Here is a 22185-nt window from a genome sequence, read left to right as displayed (position 1 = left end):
AAACAGTAGGAATGTGCATTGATTGAATTTTTTGATTTGCATTCAAATAGAATTCAAATCAAATTTTGAAAATGTGTTTCAAATTTGAATTGAATTAAAAAAATGTTTTGAATTTGAATTGAATTTAAATTGATTCGAGCCTACTTTGTCATCTTTTTTTAACCAATCAGAGGCCCTGAATGGTTTTTAAAAGGTGCCAAACAGCCCTCAAATCAAATTTGAATCAAACTTCAAAAATTTGATTTGAATTCAAATCTAATTGACTCTTTGAGGAGTGATTTGATTCGAATTTATCACTCAAATCACCAAGATTTGAGTTGAATTGCTTTGAATTCAAATCGATTTGCACACCCCTATTAAACAGCCATCATGTCTCCCTTCTGGGCAGGAAATGTTATGAATGCTGACAGCATCCTGACAGTAAGAACACAATTCAAAAAATTCTTGTGATAGAAACAGCAACCATCACACTGTACTCACCATGCTGCACCCCACTTGCCCCATTGGCACCCAACTGGATGAATTTTTTCTGACTCTGATCAGTTTTTCCATTTGGGAACATTTGGATCTGAGGATCAGCTTTATGTCATTGATCTGAACTTAATCTGTGTGTTGCAGCTTTATTGTACTGCCATGATTCATTTAAAAGCAAATATTTTTTAACCAGCCTGTACACAGAGCAGATAGGAAGGAATACACTTGGAGGCAGTTTTTTGGCTTATGTCTGGAAGGGATATGTGACTGGAAAAAAAATTAGCCTGCCTCCTATTCAGCATTTGGACTGTTTTAGCTAGCGGGGTTGGATTCATGATCCATTTGCTGCTTCTCAGCCAGCGGCTAGTTTTGGTGCATTATGTCCAATGTCTCTTTCATTAGCTGAAACCTCCATGATGTCAATTGAGAAAAACAGGAACCATGTATTGAAAATCTTTATAGTGGCTTGACAATAGCTGTATTATATGAGGCCTTTTACAGAATTTGGTTGTAGACCTGGCCATTATATTTGCTAACAACTCAAAGGCAGAGGAAGGAAGAAATCAAGGAAAATTCTAACTAAGGAGGTTTTTAAATAAATTGTGTCTATGGACAATGTGAGAGAGTTAATAGGGAGAAATGACTCTCCCTCCCTCCACCCCCTCCACTCTTCTATATCCTAGAATTTGAGGGTCACAACCAGTTTTCCCTCTAACAGGGATTCCCAGTTCCAGGGAGCTCCCATAATCCCCAGCCAAAGGCCATTAGAGCCACTGTAGTGAGCAACATCTGAGGATCCCTGTTAGAGGGAACAGTGGTCACAACAACACTGGCAGTAAATTGAACACACATAAAATAATGATGCTTGCATTTATATACCGTGTTTCCCCGAAAATAAGACAGTGTCTTATATTAATTTTAGCCCCCAAAAATGCACTAGGGCAATTAGCGGTACATCAGAAATTACTGCTAGGTCTTACTTTCAGGGTACGTCTTACTTTCGGGGAAACAGGGTAGTGCTTTATAGAGATCAGGGTATAGCATGGTTGGAGTGGGCCCAGGGACAAAAAATGAAAATGGGCCCCTGCTCTATCCCCACCTTCCTCTTCAGAGAGGCGTGGGTGGAGAGCAAAGGGCCCCTTCCTCAAGGGGCCCAGAAATATTTGTCCCCCTTGTTCAATTGTAGCTGTGCGCCTGAAAGTGATCAGCTTGCATCACGTACAGGGCTGTTCACTCTTGGAATAAATAGAGCAATGGTGGTACCTGAACTAAATGGAATTTGAGGGCCGTTCTGGTGGTAGAACCAGGGAGAGAAGTTGCAGGGGTTTTTGTATCTCATTGATGAAACTGAAGATTCTGTGTGAAAAAAGAGGAAATGATATGTATACAGCGACTGATTCTGAAATGGTAGTGCAGGTTGTACCACCTACTTGTGCAATTTTCTTTTAGCACATCACTACAATGAACATAAGAAAAACTCACCACCAGCTATGACAAAATGGTTGTCTGGTGGCAGCCTGAAAGATGAGATCTGGTATTACATGGCATGTTATTGGAGGTCTGAGGTCAAATTTGAAGCAGTTAGATACCTAAGTCAATGCATACAGAAGTCGCTCTCGTATGCATACAGCAAAGAGATCACTGGAAAGGAGAAGCAACCTCTCATTAAAAAGGCCATCTCAAATGGCGTCTTATTTATTTATTTATTTATTTATTTGTTTGTTTGTTTGTTTTTATTTTTGTTTTTATTTATTCGTTTTACATATTTTTATACCTCCCAAAACTCATGTCTCTGGGCGGTTTTACTCTTAGAAAGTTCAATAAAAATAAAAGGAATGGAAAAATGGCTTGGAATCTTAAGTTGTACGTTTTGCACCTATTCTGAATGGTCATGTTGGAAGAAATGCTTATCTCTGTTGAAGAAATATTCTTTGCAGCAAACTTCTAAGCTCCTTGGAATTGTAAGATTGTCAGATATAACGCTGGCGCCACGGAGCTGGAGGCACCCAAACTCCTCTCTGAACTGAAGATTCCAAATAGAGTTTGGGGAGGGAAACTGTGAGTCCTTTATCACCTTCAACAACAACAAACAACTATTTATATACTGCTTTTCAACAAAAGTTTCCAAAGTGGTTTACAGAGAGAATGAATTAATGCATGCATGCATGGATGAATAAGATGGACCCCCCCCCCACCGTCCCCAAAGGGCTCACAATCTAAAAAGAAGCATAAGATAGATACCAGCAGCAGTCACTGGAGGTACTGTGCTGAGGGTGGATAGGGCCAGTTACTCTCCCCCTGCTAAATAAAGAGAACCACCACGTTCAAAGGTGCCTCTTTGCCAAGTTAGCAGGGGTTAACTCCTGCTAACTCCTTCAACTCTACTTCCCCAAATTTGGACGTACGTCCAAGGAAACCAGAGGTGAAGGTTTCCTGTTATGTCTGGATCCAGCATTTGTGTGAAGAAGCTGCAAGCGTTTCACTTCTTCCCATTGTGAGCAACCCCTTCTTAATGTACAGTATCTGTAAAACTAGTGGACCAATGAAGATTTAAGGACTGTTGGCTCTCTCGTCACCATAGCAACCAATGGTAATTGACACTGATTGCTGAACGTAGTCAGGGAGCCGCGGCAGCATGTGCCATTTTAAAGAATGTAACTCTGGAAAACATAAATTAGCCACCTCCAAACAGATTTGTGTTTGGGTTACAACCCTATGGAAAAACACAAAAGGCATACTCGAGCAGTTCTAGCGTGCTAAAAGGTCATTTATGCCTTTTCCACAAGTGATTTACAAACAATGTTCTTCATTCCAGATGTTGAAGGTAGCCTTCCATTTCACATGTGCTGTGTGTATTTGACAAAATGGCCCTGGAGAAGATAATGTGATCAGAGTTCTCTTGATAGAACAAAATGAAAAGGGGCCATTTCCCTTGGTTAACAACAACAAGAACAATAACAATGAGAGTAACAATAATAATACTTTACATTTTTATAGCAAGTTAGAGTGTTTCGCGTACACTACCTGTCAGGTAGGTGTTTTTATATATATATATATATATATATATATATATATATATATATATATATATATATATATATAACAGTTATATTCCGCTCTTTTGTAAGCCCAGAGCGGGGAAAGTAGTACTCACAACAACCCTGTGAGGTAGGTTAGGCTGAGAGATACATGACTGGCCTAGACTCCCACAGTGAGCTTCATGGCTGAATGAGAATTTGAACTCAGGTCTTCCCGGTCCTAGTCCAACACTCCAACCACTACACCATGCTGACACCATGCTGGCTCTGGGGTGAGGAGCTGGGACTGAGGAATTAGATTTTTAAACTGTATTCTCCAGAGCCCCTGGAACCTGAATTGCCATCATAACAGTTGCAGTGGCAGATGATGGGGAGAGGGCATTGGAGAATTGCAGAAAGAAAGAAAAAACAGGTGAGTGAGTGTGTGGGGAAGGGTTGAGGATGCCCAGATGAGTAGAGGAAGGGATACTGGAGGACAGGTGGGAGGGTGCACATACCAGCGTTTGAGCTAGTTCGAAGGTGTGTGTGTGTGGGGGGGGTAGCTTTAAGGCATAGGGAGGGTGCCCTTACCTCCCCTGCCATGTTTCCCACTCTGGTGCTGCTTCCAAAACCGCTATCACGGGGCAGCATAATACTGGAAGTGGCCAGTGCGTCTGCGCATGTCATGTACGTGCACGTGTGCTGGCCACTTCTGGTATTATACTGACCGGGGTAGCAAGAGGGTATACAGCTGCCCTGTGACAGCAGTTCTGGAAGCAGTGCCGAAAGGGGAAACACGACGGTGGAGGTAAAGACACCCTCCCCACGCCTTAAAGCTATTCCCCCCAGCTTCCTGGGAGTGCACGGAACTGGTTCCGTGCACATCCCTACATAGAGGATGGCTTAACATAACTACTGGCAAGTCAGGAAGTAGGTAACATCTGGATAACAGTTCAGGAAGTAGAAGCACACACTTCAGATGGTCATGATGTCTTCTGAACCCACCCACCCCTGCCAGGTCTAGTTCCCTCATCCACCTATGAGTCCTGCCCATCTTTTGCTTGAGAGCAAATCAATGTTTATTTCGATCAAAGATGAAATACAGAGTTAAAAAGCAATAAAAGAAAAAAATATATTACAACCAACAAGATCATGATAGTGTCAATTGTTGTGTTTTCACTGCTGCCACACAGAACTTGGCTACCATGCAAGTTATGGTTTGGTTTGTATCAGAGAGCAATAGCTTAGTATAGAACCCCTCCAGTCTGTCTGGATGCCTCTGTACAGCAGAGGAGAAATATGTCCTGTATGGGAGACCTTATAAAAGGGGCAGTATAACAGGACATGTTGGATCATTTCTACCTCCTCTGCCCTTCATGGGCAGGTTCTCTCAGCCAATGGTGCTTTTGAGTATCTACTCTGCAGGAGTGAGGAGGGGAGAACTTGCCTGAGATCGTCTTCCCAAGGGTTGAAGTTGGGATGATGATCACCAGTGAATGTTGGGTGGAACTCAGTAACTTACAAGGGAACCAGACTTGAGCAGGTTCAAATGTCATACCCATCGAGAGCACATGCTCCTAGTTCCCCAACTGTTACCTAAATGTTGTAGGGGAAGAATGTCAGTTCAGTCCCCAAATAGCAGAGCAAAACCAGTTTGGTGAGAAAGCAGCAAAGCAAGAGGTCTTAAGACAGTTCTTTAGTACTGAAGAACTACAAGGATTTATTTAAAGAAAAGGTTACAAACAAATGGGAAAACTCTGCAGCTTATTTCAGCTGTGGCTCATGGCTGAAGAGAGAGACCAAAGCAAACAGCCATCTCTGGAGAGACAAAATGGAGACTAACACTGGAAGAACAAAAAGGGGTGGAGTCCAGCACTTTTATCCATGACCCTAACCCCCCCCCCCCAAGTGGTTGCTATGAGACATTGCAGCTCAGATCTGATGCTGCCAGGATCCTAGCTCCAACAAATGCTACCTACTTACTACCTTGAGGTGGTCATGTGAAGTTGCCCAGATTAAAAACCAAGCTGAGGAAGAACTCTCAGGAGCTCCTGAGAAGTTGTAACAATCAACTCCTTCTGTTTGAGGAAGTGTTACCATTTGCCAGATCTTGTATTCTGAGCCAAGGTATTACAAAGTTCAGGATAATCTCTAATGCAAAGTTTGTGCTCGCTATCGAGTTATGGCTCTTCTCAATGCAGTGCACACGTTTTGCATGTACATATCCCAAAACACTGTGATTATGAGAACAGTCTGAAAACAGACATTTCTTATGTGCACTGGAACGTGGGCTACAGATTTTACTGCAGAGACCATCACTTCAACACAGAGCAAGCCCCACCCTGTGGATAAAATATATGTATAGAATACTGCTACCCATGTTTTGTTTGTTTGTTTGAAATGTTTCTATATCACCCAAAACTTGCATCTCTGAGCAGTTTACAGTTAAAATCATTTAAAACATTAAATCGATTAACAATCAGAATCATTTAAAAGATTGAAAACATTTAAAACCCAATATTACAATTATTTAAGAATATAAATCTAATTAAAACCCTGGGTGAATAAGTGTGTCTTCAGTGCCTTTTTTAAAGTTGCCAGAGATGGGGAGACTCTTATTCCAACAGGGAGCACATTCCAAAGTCTGTAACGGAGAAGGCCCGTTCCTGAGTAGCCGCCAGACGTTCCTGGGGAAAGGGGAGGAGATCAGATCCTGCAGGAGTGAGCATGACTTTCCCCTTTACTAAGCAGGGTCTGCCTTGGTTTGCATTTGGATGAGTGATGACATTACACTATCTGCTGTAAGATATCCCCTTTAGGGCAATCCTGCTCAACTTTGGCCCTCCAGCTGTTTTTAGACTACAACTCCCATAATCCCAAGCTACAGTGGCCCATAGCCAGGGATTATGGGAGTTGTAGGCCAACATCTGCAGGAGGGCCAAAGTTGAGCAGCCCTGCCTTAGAGGAATAAATCAGTTGTAGAACAACTGCTGGCCTGCAGAAGGTCCCAGCTTCAATCCTTGGCATCTTCAGGTAGAGCTGGGAAATACTCCTGCCTGAAACCTAGGAGAGCCACTGTCATACAATGTGTACCATATCGAATAGATGGATTAATTGTCTGACTTGGTATAAGGCCTCTCCCTATGTTCCTAAGTTCCTGTTACATTTTGAGAACCACTGATGTGAATGAATCATCATTTCAAAAGGGGTTAGACTAGATGCCCTTCAGGCTGTATTCTTATACTTCCCCCAGCCCACTTCCACCTGCTTTTTGCTCATTTTGGGGCGGGGTGTGTGTGTGGATCTCTGAACTAAAACAAATCCCGTAATCCTGCTAGATGGGCAAATCTGTTGGGATTGCCACATGATTGGGACACCAACAGCTCTTTTCCCCTCAACAAAACATTAGTCACAATCTTTAATTTCATTATATTGCTCTGGGTTTGCTGCAAAGATGCCTAACAAGAAAGGTCAGGGTATCATCAAGGCACAGGCGGCTTTTTTGCTGAATGACATAAAACTGTCAGAGCTGCTGAGCTTTGATGTTCCATTAAGTGATCAATGTAGATTACGGACTTTTGGCTAAATGCTGCTCAACTGTATGAGGTCAATATTTGTTAGTTCATTGGGAGAATAATTAATGAATCAATACAGGATGCCTGAAGTTAGGGAGGGGGGATACATTGCCAGACTCCTGTTGCAATAGGCTTTGGTTAAGATTATTTCAGAGCATCTCTGGAGCGTGATTATTAACCCCCTCTATGCAGAATTTATTTGTGACTGACATGCTAGCAGAAGGGAAAAGTGGGGAAGGGGAGCGAAACAGCTCCTGTAAAGTGCACTTATTGTAACCTTGAGCTGCTGGGAAGGAAGGCCTCTAACAAGCAGAGTGCATCACCATTAGTTCTTCCCATGCACGTCAGCACCATCATGCTCAGCTTGGGAAATAATTACAAGCAATTTTTCTATTTTGCTGTTGGGCTGGCATGACACAATGTTCTCCCTGAAGAATGACTCCCTGGACCTCATCCATTTCCCCCCCTCCTCTCATCATTTGGAGTCCTGTTATAACCAGCTCTGGGTGTGAATAACAACAACAACAACAATAATAATAACAACAATAATTCTTTAGTTTCCTAGACCCTTGGAAAGGGCCCGATAATTAAAGTACCAAATCCAGTCAATAACATTTATTATTATTATTATTATTATTATTATTATTATTATTATTATTCATTTTATATCCCGTTCTTCCTCCAAGGAGCCCAGAGCGGTGTACTACATACTTAAGTTTCTCCTCACAACAACCCTGTGAGGTAGGTTAGGCTTAGAGATATGTGACTGGCCCAGAGTCACCCAGCTAGTATCATGGCTGAATGGGGATTTGAACTCGGGTCTCCCTGGTCCTAGTCCACATCTAGTAGACTGTGTGTAAATAGCATAACAACAAGAATCAAGTTCTGATAATTGATATTGCAATCCCAGGGGATAGACAAGTCGATGAAAAACAACTGGAGAAAATAACTAAATACAAGGACCTTCAGATTGAAACTGAGCGGCTCTGGAGAAAGAAAACAAGAGTGGTGCCAATAGTTGTTGGTGCCCTTGGTGCAGTACCACAAGAACTTGAACACCTTCTTGACACATTGGGCTTCAATAAAATTATGACACATCAACTACCCTAGGCCACACTACTCAGGACAGCATGTCTACTATGACAATATATTTAATTCTTCTTTAGTTATCCTAGACCCTTGAGAAGGGCCCGATAATTAAAGTACCAAATCCAGTCAATAACATCTGGTAGACCGTGTGTAAATAGCATCATCATAATAATATAAATTGATTGGGCTTCAAAAGAAAAGTCCTGCTACATAATGCTTAGGAGGCATTTGACAATTAAAGGATCCTTTTTCTTTGCCTCTGGCTTTCCGGTTGCAATCAAATTAAAAATATTGTTTAAGAATGCCTTCTGCATTTCTGGAGCGGGCAGTGGGGAGGGGGAGGCACATACTTGTGCATCTATATGTACTGCCTGATAAAGCCCTGCTTTATCAGATCTAGCTATATGCCTTAGGGCCATCTAATGGCACAGCAGGGAAGCCACCTGCCTAGAGAGCAGGAAGCTGTTGGTTCGCATCCCTGCCTATAATTAGTTCAGGGCACAGTAGAAACATGCCTTCTCCATGGTTCCCTCCATTCTGTCCAACTCCCTTCCAAGTTACGTACAGCTGGCATCCTTTCTACTCATCTTTAAGCACAAATTGAAGACTTTTGTATAGGTGTGCATTTTCTGATTGTTACTGATTCTCTGATTAATGTTTGCTTTTAAATGATGACCGTGGTCTAGAGGGTAACAGACCTGGAGGAGCTGTTGTGGCCACGATATTGCCCCCAGTGCTCTGACCTCCAAGCCTCAACTGCATATTACCGATACAGTTTAATCTGCATGATATTCTTGCCCACATATCTCAGAGTGCATTTGTTTTCAAAATGAGTGGCTGTCAGTCCCAGATGTGGACACGCTTGATGCTGTCATGTAATCATACATTTGAGTTGACTCATGGTGTCAGATGGTCCTAACTAAACTTTATCAGGAGGGAAAAAGAAGCACTTAAGTGAAGTTGCTTATGTCCCCATGTTCCATGGGGCTGTGCGGAGTTATAAAGCTACGGCAAGTTCTGTCACATCCCATCTAATGTAGCATGACAGAAATAAGCCAATGAGGAGAGGACATAGAAGGTCCATGGCACTTAGCTCTCACAGTTTTGTACCAAACAGTTTAAGAAGAAGGAGAAGCAAGCAACAGCCCAGAATGGCACCGAAATAGTCTTTGTAACTTAACGTCTTTTATTTGATTTCACCAGGGATTGGATAGATTTTGTGCATAAGACTATAGTTACAGAAAACAGGACCAAGCTGACACTTCAGCAAGAGATTTTGACCCCCGACAGAATTAAAGCTTCAGGACTTCACTTCAAAGGAAAGATGTCAATAGCACATCTTCTGTATATTATAGTGCCAAGCTGAGACGGTAATGCCACTGCTTTACAAATGCAGGAGGCCCACTCTGTGTGAACAGCAATTTCTTGAAATGTCAGCGGCATGAGCTATTCCCTCCCACCCAATGGGACATTAGTTAACCAGAAATGGCTTGCTCCCAGGACTCATTTATTTATTTATTTATTTATTTATTTATTTATTTATTTATTTAGGATCTGTGCAAATGGCTTTATTTTTCCAAATGTAAAATCTGTGTAAATCACCCATATTTTAAACAATAATAAATAAATAAATAAATAAATAAATGATGATGATGGCTGATAGAGCAAGGATGCACTGGTGCAGTGATAGCAGCCTAACAGAACTGCACTAGTGCAGCAGGGAAGCAGCCATTTTTGATGCCCTCCCCTACTCCAGAAAGCCCTTTGTCCCACACGGAAATATGTCCCTGAAAGCTGCACAGCCATTGAGGATGCATTTTTGGGTGGCAAGGTGGGCTCCCTGGGGAAGGGAGATTATCAAAGTTTGCTGCTTGCCTGCTGCACTGGTGCAGTTAGCTGGGAAGTTCTGTTAGACTGCTCTCTCACTGCATCAATGCATCCTTGCCGATGATGATGATGATGATGATGATGTGTTCCCTGTCAGCATTTGAACTGTTTTTCCCCCATTGGCAAGGCAAAGAAGAGGAATTTTCAGTCGAACATTAATGAATTGTTTATGCTTTGAAATGTAAGATAAAATAAGGTGTCTCCTCACCCACCTTCTCGTACATCGGTTGTATCTTATTATGTTTAAGCTATGTTTAAGGGATTTTTATTTTTATTTCTTTTCTTTTCCATTTATATCCACATGGATTATTACTATCCCTGATCACGTTTATGCACCATAACCTTATTGCAATTAAAGAAAAAAGATAGTAATAATACTCATTATTCTATTATTTCACAGGCAGGTGTTATTGACTGGTTTGTTTTATCCAGACATTGAGTCCTTTCCAAGGACCTGGGATGGCTGGATTTTATTATCAATATTGTTGTTATTATTATAGATCTTATCGCAAAATATAGGCTGTTCCAATAAAGTTGCTTTTTGTAATTGGCTGATGGTGATTTCTGTGGCCCCGATGGTGTTGAGGTGCTCTTCAAGGTCTTTTGGAATTGCACCTAGGGCACCAATTACTACTGGGATTATTTTGGTCTTCTTCTGCCACAGCCTTTCAATTTCAATTTGTAGATCTCTGTAATAATATAATAATGATTTTTGGCAGGGTGTAACCCCATCAAGAACAGGGAGATCAAAACCATCTCTTGGGCCCCAACCCCCAACAGTCAGTACCGCTAATTTAATTGGATTCAAACTCAGTTTGTTATCCCTCATGCAGCATATTGATAACACCATATACCAAGCCTCATGATGATCTCTCTCAGCACTTTCATGTAGATGTTAAAAAACATTGAAGACAGTATGGAGCCATGTGGAACTCCACACTTTGGCTCTCACTTTGCAGAATAACAGTCTCAAAGCGACACCATCTAGAATCTGCCAGAGAGGTAGGAACTGAACCACTGTAAAACAGTGCCACCCAATCCCACCTCCCTCAAGAGACCCAGAAGGACACCATAGTTAATGGCATCAAAAGCCACTGAGAGACCCAAAAGGATCATCAGAGTCACACTCCTTCTTTCAATATCCGATCAGAAAACATCCATCAGGCCAACTAAGGCAGTCTCCACCCCTGAAAGCCGTCTGGAATGGGTCTAGGAAACTGCCTGGAGCTGAGAGACAACCACCTGCTCAATCATCTTGCCCAACCAAGGAAGATTAGAAACAAGTCTGTAATTAGCTAACTCTGCAGGTTTCTTCAGATAAGGTCTAATAATAGTCTCCTTAAGACAAGGAGGCATCCTGCCCTCCCTCAGCCAGCAGCAAACATATCTGAAGTTACGTTTCAGAGTAGCATTAATTAATGCGAACTTTAGGAGTACTTTAGGAGTCCCTATTGCGTACCTGTGTGAGAAAGATGAATTTAGTCCAGGACTAGACCCTCTGTTTCCTGTTATATTGCTATCTTTTCCTATGTGGCTTTAATAGTCTGGCCTCTTTATTGGGTAGAAGTATGTGAGTTATACCTCCAGTATTTTTGAAGAACAATACAAAACTAATGGTAAAACTGGCAAGTTCAAAAGTTAAAACCCACCAGATATAAGTCCAGACAAAACAAATAAAAGCTTCCGCCAGATTCACCATCCCCTCAAGAACCATGATCAGCCAGAATGTGGTCCCCACCCTGTACAGGCGGTGCAAGGAGCTTGTGTCAGCCATGCTGTGTGCAGTACTGGCTGGCACCAGTGTGCATTCCACCACTGATCTGTGGAACAGTGTGAGTGGAATGCGCACTGCTTTCCTGGCCCTGACTGCTTACTGGTAGGGCCCGGAGAGAGAGGGGACCTCCAGTGAGGCCTCTGTCACCAGCATGTCCCACACTGCATTTCGGCACAGAGAGGCCATCTTGCACGTGGAGACCTTGGATGTCAAGCACACCAAGGAGGAGGTAGCAGCCCTACTCAATCGCCAAACTGAAGAGTGGCTAGGCGGGTTGGCACACCTCACCCGGGGCTTCGTTGTGACAGACAATGGCTGCAATGTCATGGCGGTGAAAGAGTCAGTGTTGGAGTGTGTCAACATCTGCTGCATGGCACACACGCTCCACCTGGCTGTGAGAGATGTCCTTAACCTCAAGGAGGCAAAGGTGTCCAGGGAACAGGGCAGTCCCATGGTAAGTGCTGTTGCTGCCATAGCTGTGCTTATCCCACAATCTTGTGGGAGAAGTCCCACAAGATTGCAGCCCTCTTCACCAGAGTGACAAGTCCAGGTGCCTGCTTCACGAGCGGCAGCATGTCCATGGGCTTCCTTAACATCTCATCCCTACAGATGTAGATACCCGGTGGAACTCCACCTTCCTCTTGTTCCAGTGCCTGTTGAAGCAGGAGGTGGCCCTCAATGACCTGGTGAGGAACAAGCCCTTGGGCGTGTGTGACCTATCCAACGTGGAGTGAAAGCTCATGTCTGAGATGGTGTCAGCACTCAAGCCCTTTTTGTTAGCCACGAAGAGCTTGTGTGGTGACACAACTCCTCAGAGCCAGGCCCTGCTCACAGCTCTCCTCCTGGAGAAGCTAATGGGTGAACACCAGACCTCACTGACCATGCCAGAGGGGCATGCTCTGGCTGGAAGGCTGAGGACTGGAGCTGTTGACAGGCTGGTAGATGACTTTGGAGACAGGGAGAAGTACGTCCTGGCTTGTCTCTGTGACCCAACCATCAAGGGCAATGTCATTTGCACGGAGAATTTGCACAGGTGGAAGGACCTCCTGGTTGATAGAGTTAGGAAAGAGGAAGTCATTAGGACCAGCAGATACCAGGAGGGTGGCGATAGTGCACCCCCCGAGCATGTGTACCCCACACCCAGCAGCATCAGTGCAGGCAGCCCTTCAGTGCCTACCCCTTCTTCTTCCCAGTCCAGCGCTGTGGCATCCAAGGCAGTGGCACTAACGTAACAGGCAGTTCCTCCCGCTAAATCAGCCCAGTGGTTTAAGTGGGCGTGGCTTGGCACCTTGCCAGGTTTGCGGGAGGCTTGTCCTACCAGTGCTGCACAATGCATTGCACAGTACTTGGATGACTCCACGATGGACCATGCACAGTTCTTGGCAACCCACCGCCAAGTCTGGCCTGACCTGGTGGTGGTGGTTGCTGTCCATCAGCATCCAGAGCAACCAGGTCTTTTCACATTCTGGTGATGTGGCAACACCTGCTTGGTCCTGGTTGGACCCTGGCCTGGTTGAGCAGCTGGTCTTCCTCAAGGTCAACCTCCCCCTGCTGGGCTACCCCGATCTGGACATTGAGCTGGGAAGATGATTGGCCCATGGTTGACCCATGGTGCCGGTCACCTGCCCAGCAACAGCTTCTGCTCATCCCTCCCTTTCCCCCTTCCTTCTTCAGCTGTGCCATGTTGCAGCATGCCTGCTAGTGCTGTGACATGACAACTGGACACCGCCCCTGCACTGGCATAACCCAATGCTGAACTAGTCCCTGTTTCCACCTGTCCATGCACTTGGGGGGCCATGGGTGCACACAGAGACACTAGGCAGTTGTGCCAGTGTGGCACTGTGTAGATTTGTAAATATGTAGATTTGTAAAAATGTAGACTTGTAAGCATGTAAATTTTTGAATGTTTACATATGTTACTTTGGGGAAGGGAGGTGGTGGCAGGCCAGGGATTGTAAAAATGTGGATCTGTGAAAATGTAAAACTGTAAAAATGTAGATTTGTAAGTATGTAAATTTTTGAATGTGTTGTACATAGTTGACTGGGGAAGGGGGGCAGTGGCAGTTAGTATATTATTATTTTTATTTCTTGTTTACATGGTCAGATAGGTGTTATAGACTGGTTTGTTTTATCCAGACATTGAGTTTTTCCCAAGGACCTGGGATGACTGAATTTTATTATCAGTGTTGTTGCTGTTATTATAGATATCGCAGAATATAGGCTGTTCCCAGTAAAGTTGCTTTTTGTAATTGGCTCATGGTGATTTCTGTGGCCCCTATGGTGTTGAGGTGCTCTTCATGGTCTTTTGGAACTGCACCCAGGGCGCCAATTACCACAGCCACAGCCTTTCAGTTTCAATTTGTAGATCTTTGTATTTGGTGATTTTTTCTATTTCTTTTTCTTCTATTCTGCTATCCCCTAGTAGTGCTATGTTGGTTATTTTAACTTATTTTTCTTTCTTCTCGACTACAGTTCTATCTGGTGTATTGTGTGGCAGATGTTTGTCTGTTTGTAGTCGGAAGTCCCATAATATTTTTGCATCTTCATTTTCTACACCTTTTTCAATTTTATGGTCCCACCAATGTTTGGCTACAGGTAGCTTGTATTTTTTGCAGATGTTCCAGTGTATCATCCTTGCTACCTTTTCATGCCTTTGTTTGCAGTCAGTCTGTGCAGTCTTTTTCCAGCATCTGATTAGGTGGTCCACTGTTTCATCTGCTTCTTTACAAAGGCGGCACTTGCTGTTTGTTGTTGGTTTTTAGACTTTTGCTCTTATTGCATTTATTCTTAGTGCCTGTTCTTGTGCAGCCAGTATTAAACCCTCTGTTTCTTTCTTCAAGTTGCCATTGTCTGATTTTCCACTTATTTTGTGCAAATATTGACCATGCAGGGCTTATTTCTCCATTTTTCTGCTTGGTTCTTGACTTGTTCTTTCTTGTAGGCCTGCTTTCTTTCATTGGTGTTGAATAGTTTCTCATTATTGACCATTTGAAGTGCATCTTCTTCACTGTCCTTGATATATTCTTCAAGGCTTCTTTTCTCCTCCTCTAGTGTTTGATGCACTTGCAGCATTCCTCTTCCACCTGAGCTGCGAGGGAGGTTGTTGTTGTTGTTGTTGTTGTTGTTGTTGTTGTTGTTAATTCGATTTCTATACCACCCTTCCAAAAATGGCTCAGGGTGGTTTACATAGAGAAATAATAAATAAATAAGATGGATCCCTGTCCCCAAAGGGCTCACAATCTAAAATGAAACATAAGATAAACACCAGCCACAGTCACTGGAGGGATGCTGTGCTGGGGGTTGATAGGGCCAGTTACTCTCCCCCGCTCTATATAGAGAATCACCATGTTAAAAGGTGCCTCTTTGCCAAGTGATAGACTGTTAGTGTGTTAAAAAGGCCAGAAATGAAACAATTACTGGAAAAAACCCATAAACCCCACCAGCTTGGGGCTCTCTCGGGTAGGGGGTGGGAAGTTGGGGCACAACCTGCCATGCCTCCAAGCCCACTTTGGTGTGCCCATATGGGGCTGCCTCTAATCCCCATCATTCCTTATGGGAGAAATGAAAAAACTGGAAAAATCTTCAATACAATAATTAAAAATAAAGGAGTGTATGATTGCTTTGGAGTTTAGATAGTAGTTGGCACCTCTTGGTGCTTGCCACCCACCCCAGTTTTGTGCCCCAAGGCACTCTGCATAGGGAATAATGGGCCAGTTCATGTCTCCATTATAGCAGCTGGGAAGGTTGCCGATTTGAATCCCCACTGGCACTATATCGGGCAGCAACGATATAGGTAGATGCTGAAAGGCATCAGCTCATACTGTGTGGGAGGAGACAATGGTAAACCCCTCCTTTATTCTACCAAAGACAACCACAGGACTCTGTGGGCGCCAGGAGTCAAAATCGACTTGACAACACACTTTACCTTTAGAGCCTTTACGAACCGGTCCGAATTGGGTTTGAATTGGAACTGAAATTGGGGGCGGGGGAGGTCTGGGCAAAACAAAAACAAATTGGGTTTGAATATGGACCAAAAAGGCCAAGCAAGTTTTGTGCACATGCCTAGTGGCGGTGATTGTGGGGTGCAGCTGATGCAAATTGACTATCAAGAGGAATTCTGCACCACTCATGTTGTTGCTGCTGCTGCCGCCACTGAAGAGGCAGCAGGAAACACAATTACAGGGCAAATGACAGCTGCTGGTGATAAGCTGTCCCCAAACCTTTCTCAGGATTTTTCTGCCTTAAAACTGCACCTGGTTTGGCCCCTGTGAATTTTGCCTGCCACTCCAAATTGAAGGCTGAGCATTCTTTAATGGGAATGTTTAGCTCAGCACTCATTTTGAATAAGTGGCTTCCTTTTTCCCAGTCAATTAGTTTTATTGGGCAACTGACTTCTGTTGTTGTGCCATGGAGTCAGCATCAACTCCTGGTGACAACAGAGCCCTGTGGTTTTCTTTGGTAGAATACAGGAGGGGTTTACCATTGGCATCTCCCGTGCAGTATGAGATGATGCCTTTCAGTATCTTCCTATATCATTGCTGCCCTGTATAGGTGTTTCCCATAGTCTGGGAAACATACCAGTGAGGATTCAAACCAGCAACCTCTTGCTCCCTAGGCAAGTAATTTCCCTGCTGCACCATTAGGTGCCTGCCAAAACCCATGCCATTTGCCTGGAGAGCCCAAACTCCTCTAATTCCAGGTGTGTAAGAGTTCACTGAAATTATTCATTACTATCATAATGGCCCTCTGCCCATGAACTGAGGCACACCTGGGTTTCTACTTATCCACTTCCATTCTGGGTTATAAAAAGCACGCAGGTGGGGAAGAAGAGAAGAACAATTTTATAGCACATCAGGTGATGCTGCCAGGGGTTAATCTAATGAAGCTGCACAATGGCTTAGCTCCAGAAGCTATAGTTCAGCTATGGAACATATGAAGGAATGAGATTCAGTATCCCTAAACAGAAAAGTCTCCTCTACATTTTGAATTAGGTGAGCACTGTGACCCCTCTACCACATTCTCGATTTTGCTTGGGAGAGAGAGAGAGAGAGCGGGCGAGAGCGCATTACAAAATACCCTTTATGTTCCTTATTTGCATTCATTGTATCTAACTCCAGCCAGCTGCCCTGTTGGGTTGTGGTGCCATTTGGAAAGCAGCAGGTGTAGCTGAGTGATAGCTTTCTAAAGCAGGCACATTGTAAAGATGGAAAGTTGCAGCTCAGATTTATGACTGGTGGTAACGGCTATTTCCTAGATTAACCGAACACAAAGATGGTGTCACATTTTCCTTTGCCTGCACACTGAGCGCAGCTGATGGGCTGAGGCTATACCTGCATGAATGTTAGCTGTTTCCCATATTGAGCCATAATTCCATATCACCTTGACTCTGCTGATGCAGGAAAAGTGCATATTTGTGACAAGGCATACATTTGCCAATATGTTTTATTTCCAATATGGAAATGCTGTTAAGATGAAGGTTATACACCACCTCTAGATTATGGGTTTTGATAGAGAAGATACTAAATAGATAAGTACTGCTCTCCTTTTGCTGCCTAGGGGCTGCCTTAAGTGCCAAGCCTTTGATCATAGTGACAGTTTGAAACCCCTTAAGGAAGCCAGAATTGAGCATAAAATAGCTGACAGCTGTGGTTCACCTTTTTCCCTTCCCTGTCTTTCCTATTATTCTAACCCCTTCACTACCCATTGGGTAAGATGCGGCTTACACTGACTATAGATGCAATAAAGCAGCACTAGCCATAAGATTTTGGAAAGACAATGGATGTCTGCTTTCTAAAAGGCCCCACCTGGGAATGGCAATGAAAGGGCTAAGGTGCTGTGTTGTCGGAGAAACCAAAGAAGGGCCCTTAGCATCACATAATTTCTTTGAGCACTGAGATCTTCTTTGTAGCACATCTCTTTAGGTGGTGTAGAAATGACACAACACAAATAGGAGCACAGATCAATGCTGGGGATTGCATTTCTGCATTAGCAACATCAGATCCTAGATAAAAATGGGGACTTCTATGATACCATTATGCAACAAACCACCAAATGTATCCTTCTGAAGTGTACAAATAAAGGTGCATTTGAATGCCAGGTGGGCGGTCCATGTTCAGCATCTTCCAACAACCAACAACAAAAAACCAACAACCCTCTAATAGCCCAGGCAGTGGGAGGATTGGATTGGGACCATGGCACTGGGGAATGGGAGGTGGGCCTAGCCTTTCCTCTCTGCAGTTGCTATTTGCAATGCAGGAGGCCAATATCCACCATGATCGGATATTTCTATCTATATAAGATATATATAGGTATCCATCATACCTGTATGTTTCCCCCACATAAAACAAACAGCAGTTTCAGGGGAAATTTTAATCAGAAAAAAATGGTACAGGACATAGGGTTCTTCTTCCTTCCAGCAACTTGGTCCTATAATGATTTGCTTGCCCTCCACAGCTTCTATGAACATTTAATGTGGGACATCCTGATTATGAATCAGGGTTGACTTCAGGTTTGTAGGGCCCTGTGAAAACTGTACTCCCCCTCTTACCTATGCCTCCTGGTTCATAAAAGCCCCCCAAAAGGAAACTAAGGAAGCGGCCCTCATTAACGTAGCTTCTCGAGGGGAAGGACAACAGGCTGGTAAGTGCCGAACTAGGGCTGCTACCACAGTTAATGTCAGCGGCTTCCTTTTGTCCGGGCCCCTGGGCCGCTGCCTTGCCCAACCCTCAAGCATCCTCCTAACCCTAGGATCACCTGTAGCATCCCGCACCTGGGCCTCGAAGGCCAGAGTGGAGACATAGCCTCCCATAGTAGAGACCGCCTTACCTGCCCCATAAAGAGACACCAGGAACTGCATTACATGTTCCACAGGCACAGGCTGCTCCCCTCTCCATGACCTTCAATCTGACAGATAAAGAATTAATTAACTGAGCCCTGGCAGCCCCCCGCATCTGCCTAAGGGGCTTGCCCCTGCCACCAGAAGGCCCTTCCCCCTTGTCCTGGGGCAGTGCCCTGGCATGTTCCAAAGCTTCCATCCTCTGTATCAGACCCCTAATGAGTACCATCTCCTCCTCATCTTCATCCGAAGATGATGGTTGGGGCACGGGGCGCTTAGGTGGCTTGATTGGCCGGCCACCAGCTTTTCCTTTTGCCTTCCTGGGAGGCATAATCCCAAATCACTCCACCCTATGTATAATAATAAATATTTTAAATTTCTTTCTTTCTTTCTTTCTTTCTTTCTTTCTTTCTTTCTTTCTTTCTTTCTTTCTTTTTATTTTTATGAAGCACCCCCCACAGATGAGGCCACACCAAGCAGGCCTGTCAAGTCCTCTTGAAAAGCCAGCCAAATGCCCAAAGGCCCAATCAAATGCCTCTGCAGCCCTCCAGCTGCCGAAACAACCAAACAGCTGCCGCCCAAAATGGCCAGTATGCCCCCAAAAGCCAAAGCCAGATGCCTCCTCGGCGCCCCCGCCATTGAGCCCACCACCCCTGCTGCCGCCCAACGCAGCCGGATTACGGGACGAATCGGCCCAGACTGCTGCCACGGCTGCGGCCGCCGACCGCCCACCCAGCTGCCCAAACCCAAACCCCAATACAAGGCCCAATGCTCGGACCATCACCCGGGCCGATCGGGCCCCACCAAACTCGAGGAGAGGAGCTCGCAAACAAACAGAGCTCCTCTCTACTAAAAGTCTTGGGCCGGACTGAAGCTTTGGGCGGGAAGACGCCGAAAATGGCCGTCAAGCCCCACCCACAAGGCCCGAGAACCAATCGGTGTCCCCCTGGCCTGTTGCCGGGCTGGGACAAATCGCCCTCCCACCCACACAAGGCTGGGGGAGGGGCATTCCTGGCACCTTTAATCAGAAAATGGAATCTTTCCCCTGTACTGAATAATACTTTTATGGAACATGCTATGTGCACATACCTATGAAATTTGATTTCAAATGTGCAAAATCATTCATGAACCAAATAAATGGTATAATAACATAAGAACAGCCCTGCTGGATCAGGCCTAAGGCCCATCTAGTCCAGCATCCTGTTTCACACAGTGGCCCACCAGATGCCCATGGGAAGCCCACAGGAAAGAGCTGAGGGCATGCCCTATCTCCTGCGGTTACTCCAACCTGCTGTTACTCTTGCTGGTGTTTATGACTGATTGGAACTATTAGGGTTGCAAGATTAAAATATTTTCCTCTAATTTGTTTTAAACACTTGAACTTACAATTGGTGAGTTATAATGTGATTGGAATAAAGTGATTTTGCAAGATCGGGTTTAAGTTTGTAGAAGTTCTTAGGCCAATAGTTCTTCATAGACCTATTGCTATACAATGTGAGTTCTTCAGTTACTTGTGTACACATGTGGACAAATGTGTTGGTACCCCTCCACGAAAAAATAAGTACCCACAATTGTCTCTGAAATAACTGGAAACTGACAAAAGTAATTGGCACCCATCATTGTTTATTCCACATTTAACAAAAATCAGACTTTGCTTTAGAGTTTGGATGCAACAGACTATTTCAAATAATAACACAAATGAAAATGGCATAGACAGAAAGGATGGGACCCTTAACCTAATATTTTGTTGCACAACCTTTAGAGCCAATCACTGCAAACAAGCAATTCCTGTAGCTCTCAATGAGACTTCTGCACCTGTCAACAGGTAGTTTGGCCCACTCTTCCTGAGCAAACTGCTCCAGCTGTGTCAGGTTTGAGGATGCCTTCTCTGGACTGCATTTTTCAGTTCTTTCCATAGATGTTCAATAGGATTCAAATCAAGGCTCATAGAAGGCCACTTCATAATAGTCCAATGTTTTATTCTTAGCCATTCTTGGGTGCTTTTAGCTGTGTGTTTTGGGTCATTATTCTGTTGGAGGATCCATGACCTGCAACTGAGACAAGCAGCCCCAAAACATAACCGAGCCTCCTCCATGTTTCACAGTAGGTATGGTGTTTTTTCCTTTGAAAGCTTCATTTTATTGTCTGTGGAAATAGAGCTGATGTGACTTTCTCAAAAGCTCCAGTTTTGTCTCATCTGTCCAAAGGACATTCTCCCAGAAGCATTGTGGATTGTCAATATGCATTTTAGCAAATTCCAGTCTGGCTTTTTTATGTTTTTCTTTCAACAGTGGAGTCCTCCTGGGTCTTCTTCTATTGAACCCACTTTCACTCAAAAGGCAACGGATGGTGCGATCAGACACTGATGAACCTTGACCTTGGAGTTCAGCTTGTATCTCTTTGGAAGTTGTCCTTGGCTTTTTGTCTACCATTCTCACTAGCCTTCTTCCCATTCTGGGGTCAATTTTCCTCTTGTGGCCACGTCCAGGGAGGTTGGCTACAGTCCCATGGACCTTGAACTTCTTAATAATATTTGCAACTGCTGTCACAGGAACATCAAACTTCTTGGAGATGATCTTGTAGCCTTTGCCTTTAACATGCAAACTAGAACTATAATTTTCTTTCTGATCTCCTCAGACAACTTTCTCCTTTGCTTTCTCTGGTCCATGTTCATTGTGGGACACATGATAATACCAAACAGCAGAGTGACTACTTTTCTCCATTTAAATAGGCTGAATGACTGATTGCACAATTGGAAAAATGTGTGATACTAATTAAAGAAAACAGCTAATTTGAAAAATCACTCTAATCCAATTATTTATGATCTTTTCTAGGGGTACCAACAAATGTGTCCAGGCCACTTTAGAATATCTTTATAGAATAAGCAATACTTTATCTCTTTTCACACTTGCTTTGCTTTACTCGATCACATATCAAAGGCATGCAGATATACAAGGGACAATTGCTTTTCATTTAATCTTTAATGAAGAGGCATAAAACGCTTTTTCAACGAGTTGTAAGGGTACTAACAAATTTGTCCACGTGTGTATATGAACATGATCATTCTTCCTGCCTGATTTGTAGAGATGTCCATGCCTCTATGTCTTGGCGAAAGACAACACATTTGGTTTATGGGGATCTAGTCCCTAAGGCAGTGGATTCACTTGCTTTATCTAATTTGAAGTAGAACTGGAAATTCAGAAATTAGGATTTGCAAAGTATCACAAAGAATCATTAGGACAGGTAAAGTGTACTACATCAGAAAAGAAGGCGGTAAATGGTGGGGTAATGAAAGTATAAAGGGGCAGGACCATGAGAGGAGGCACAAGATACCCAATTTTTATATTTTTTAATCCTGGATGAAAAACACTACTCCAGGTGCACCCACAGGCTTGGGTGTGGCCAGTGGGATTTTTTTAAACCTGAAGAAGAAGAAGAAGAAGAAGAAGAAGAAGAAGAAGAAGAAGAAGAAGAAGAAGAAGAAGAAGAAGAAGAAGAAGACTCTTATATGATACCAGAAACTGCCCCATTATC

This window comes from Hemicordylus capensis, chromosome 2, assembly GCF_027244095.1.
Source record: "Hemicordylus capensis ecotype Gifberg chromosome 2, rHemCap1.1.pri, whole genome shotgun sequence".
Taxonomy (NCBI): domain Eukaryota; kingdom Metazoa; phylum Chordata; class Lepidosauria; order Squamata; family Cordylidae; genus Hemicordylus; species Hemicordylus capensis.
Note: the sequence above shows the minus strand (reverse complement) of the source record.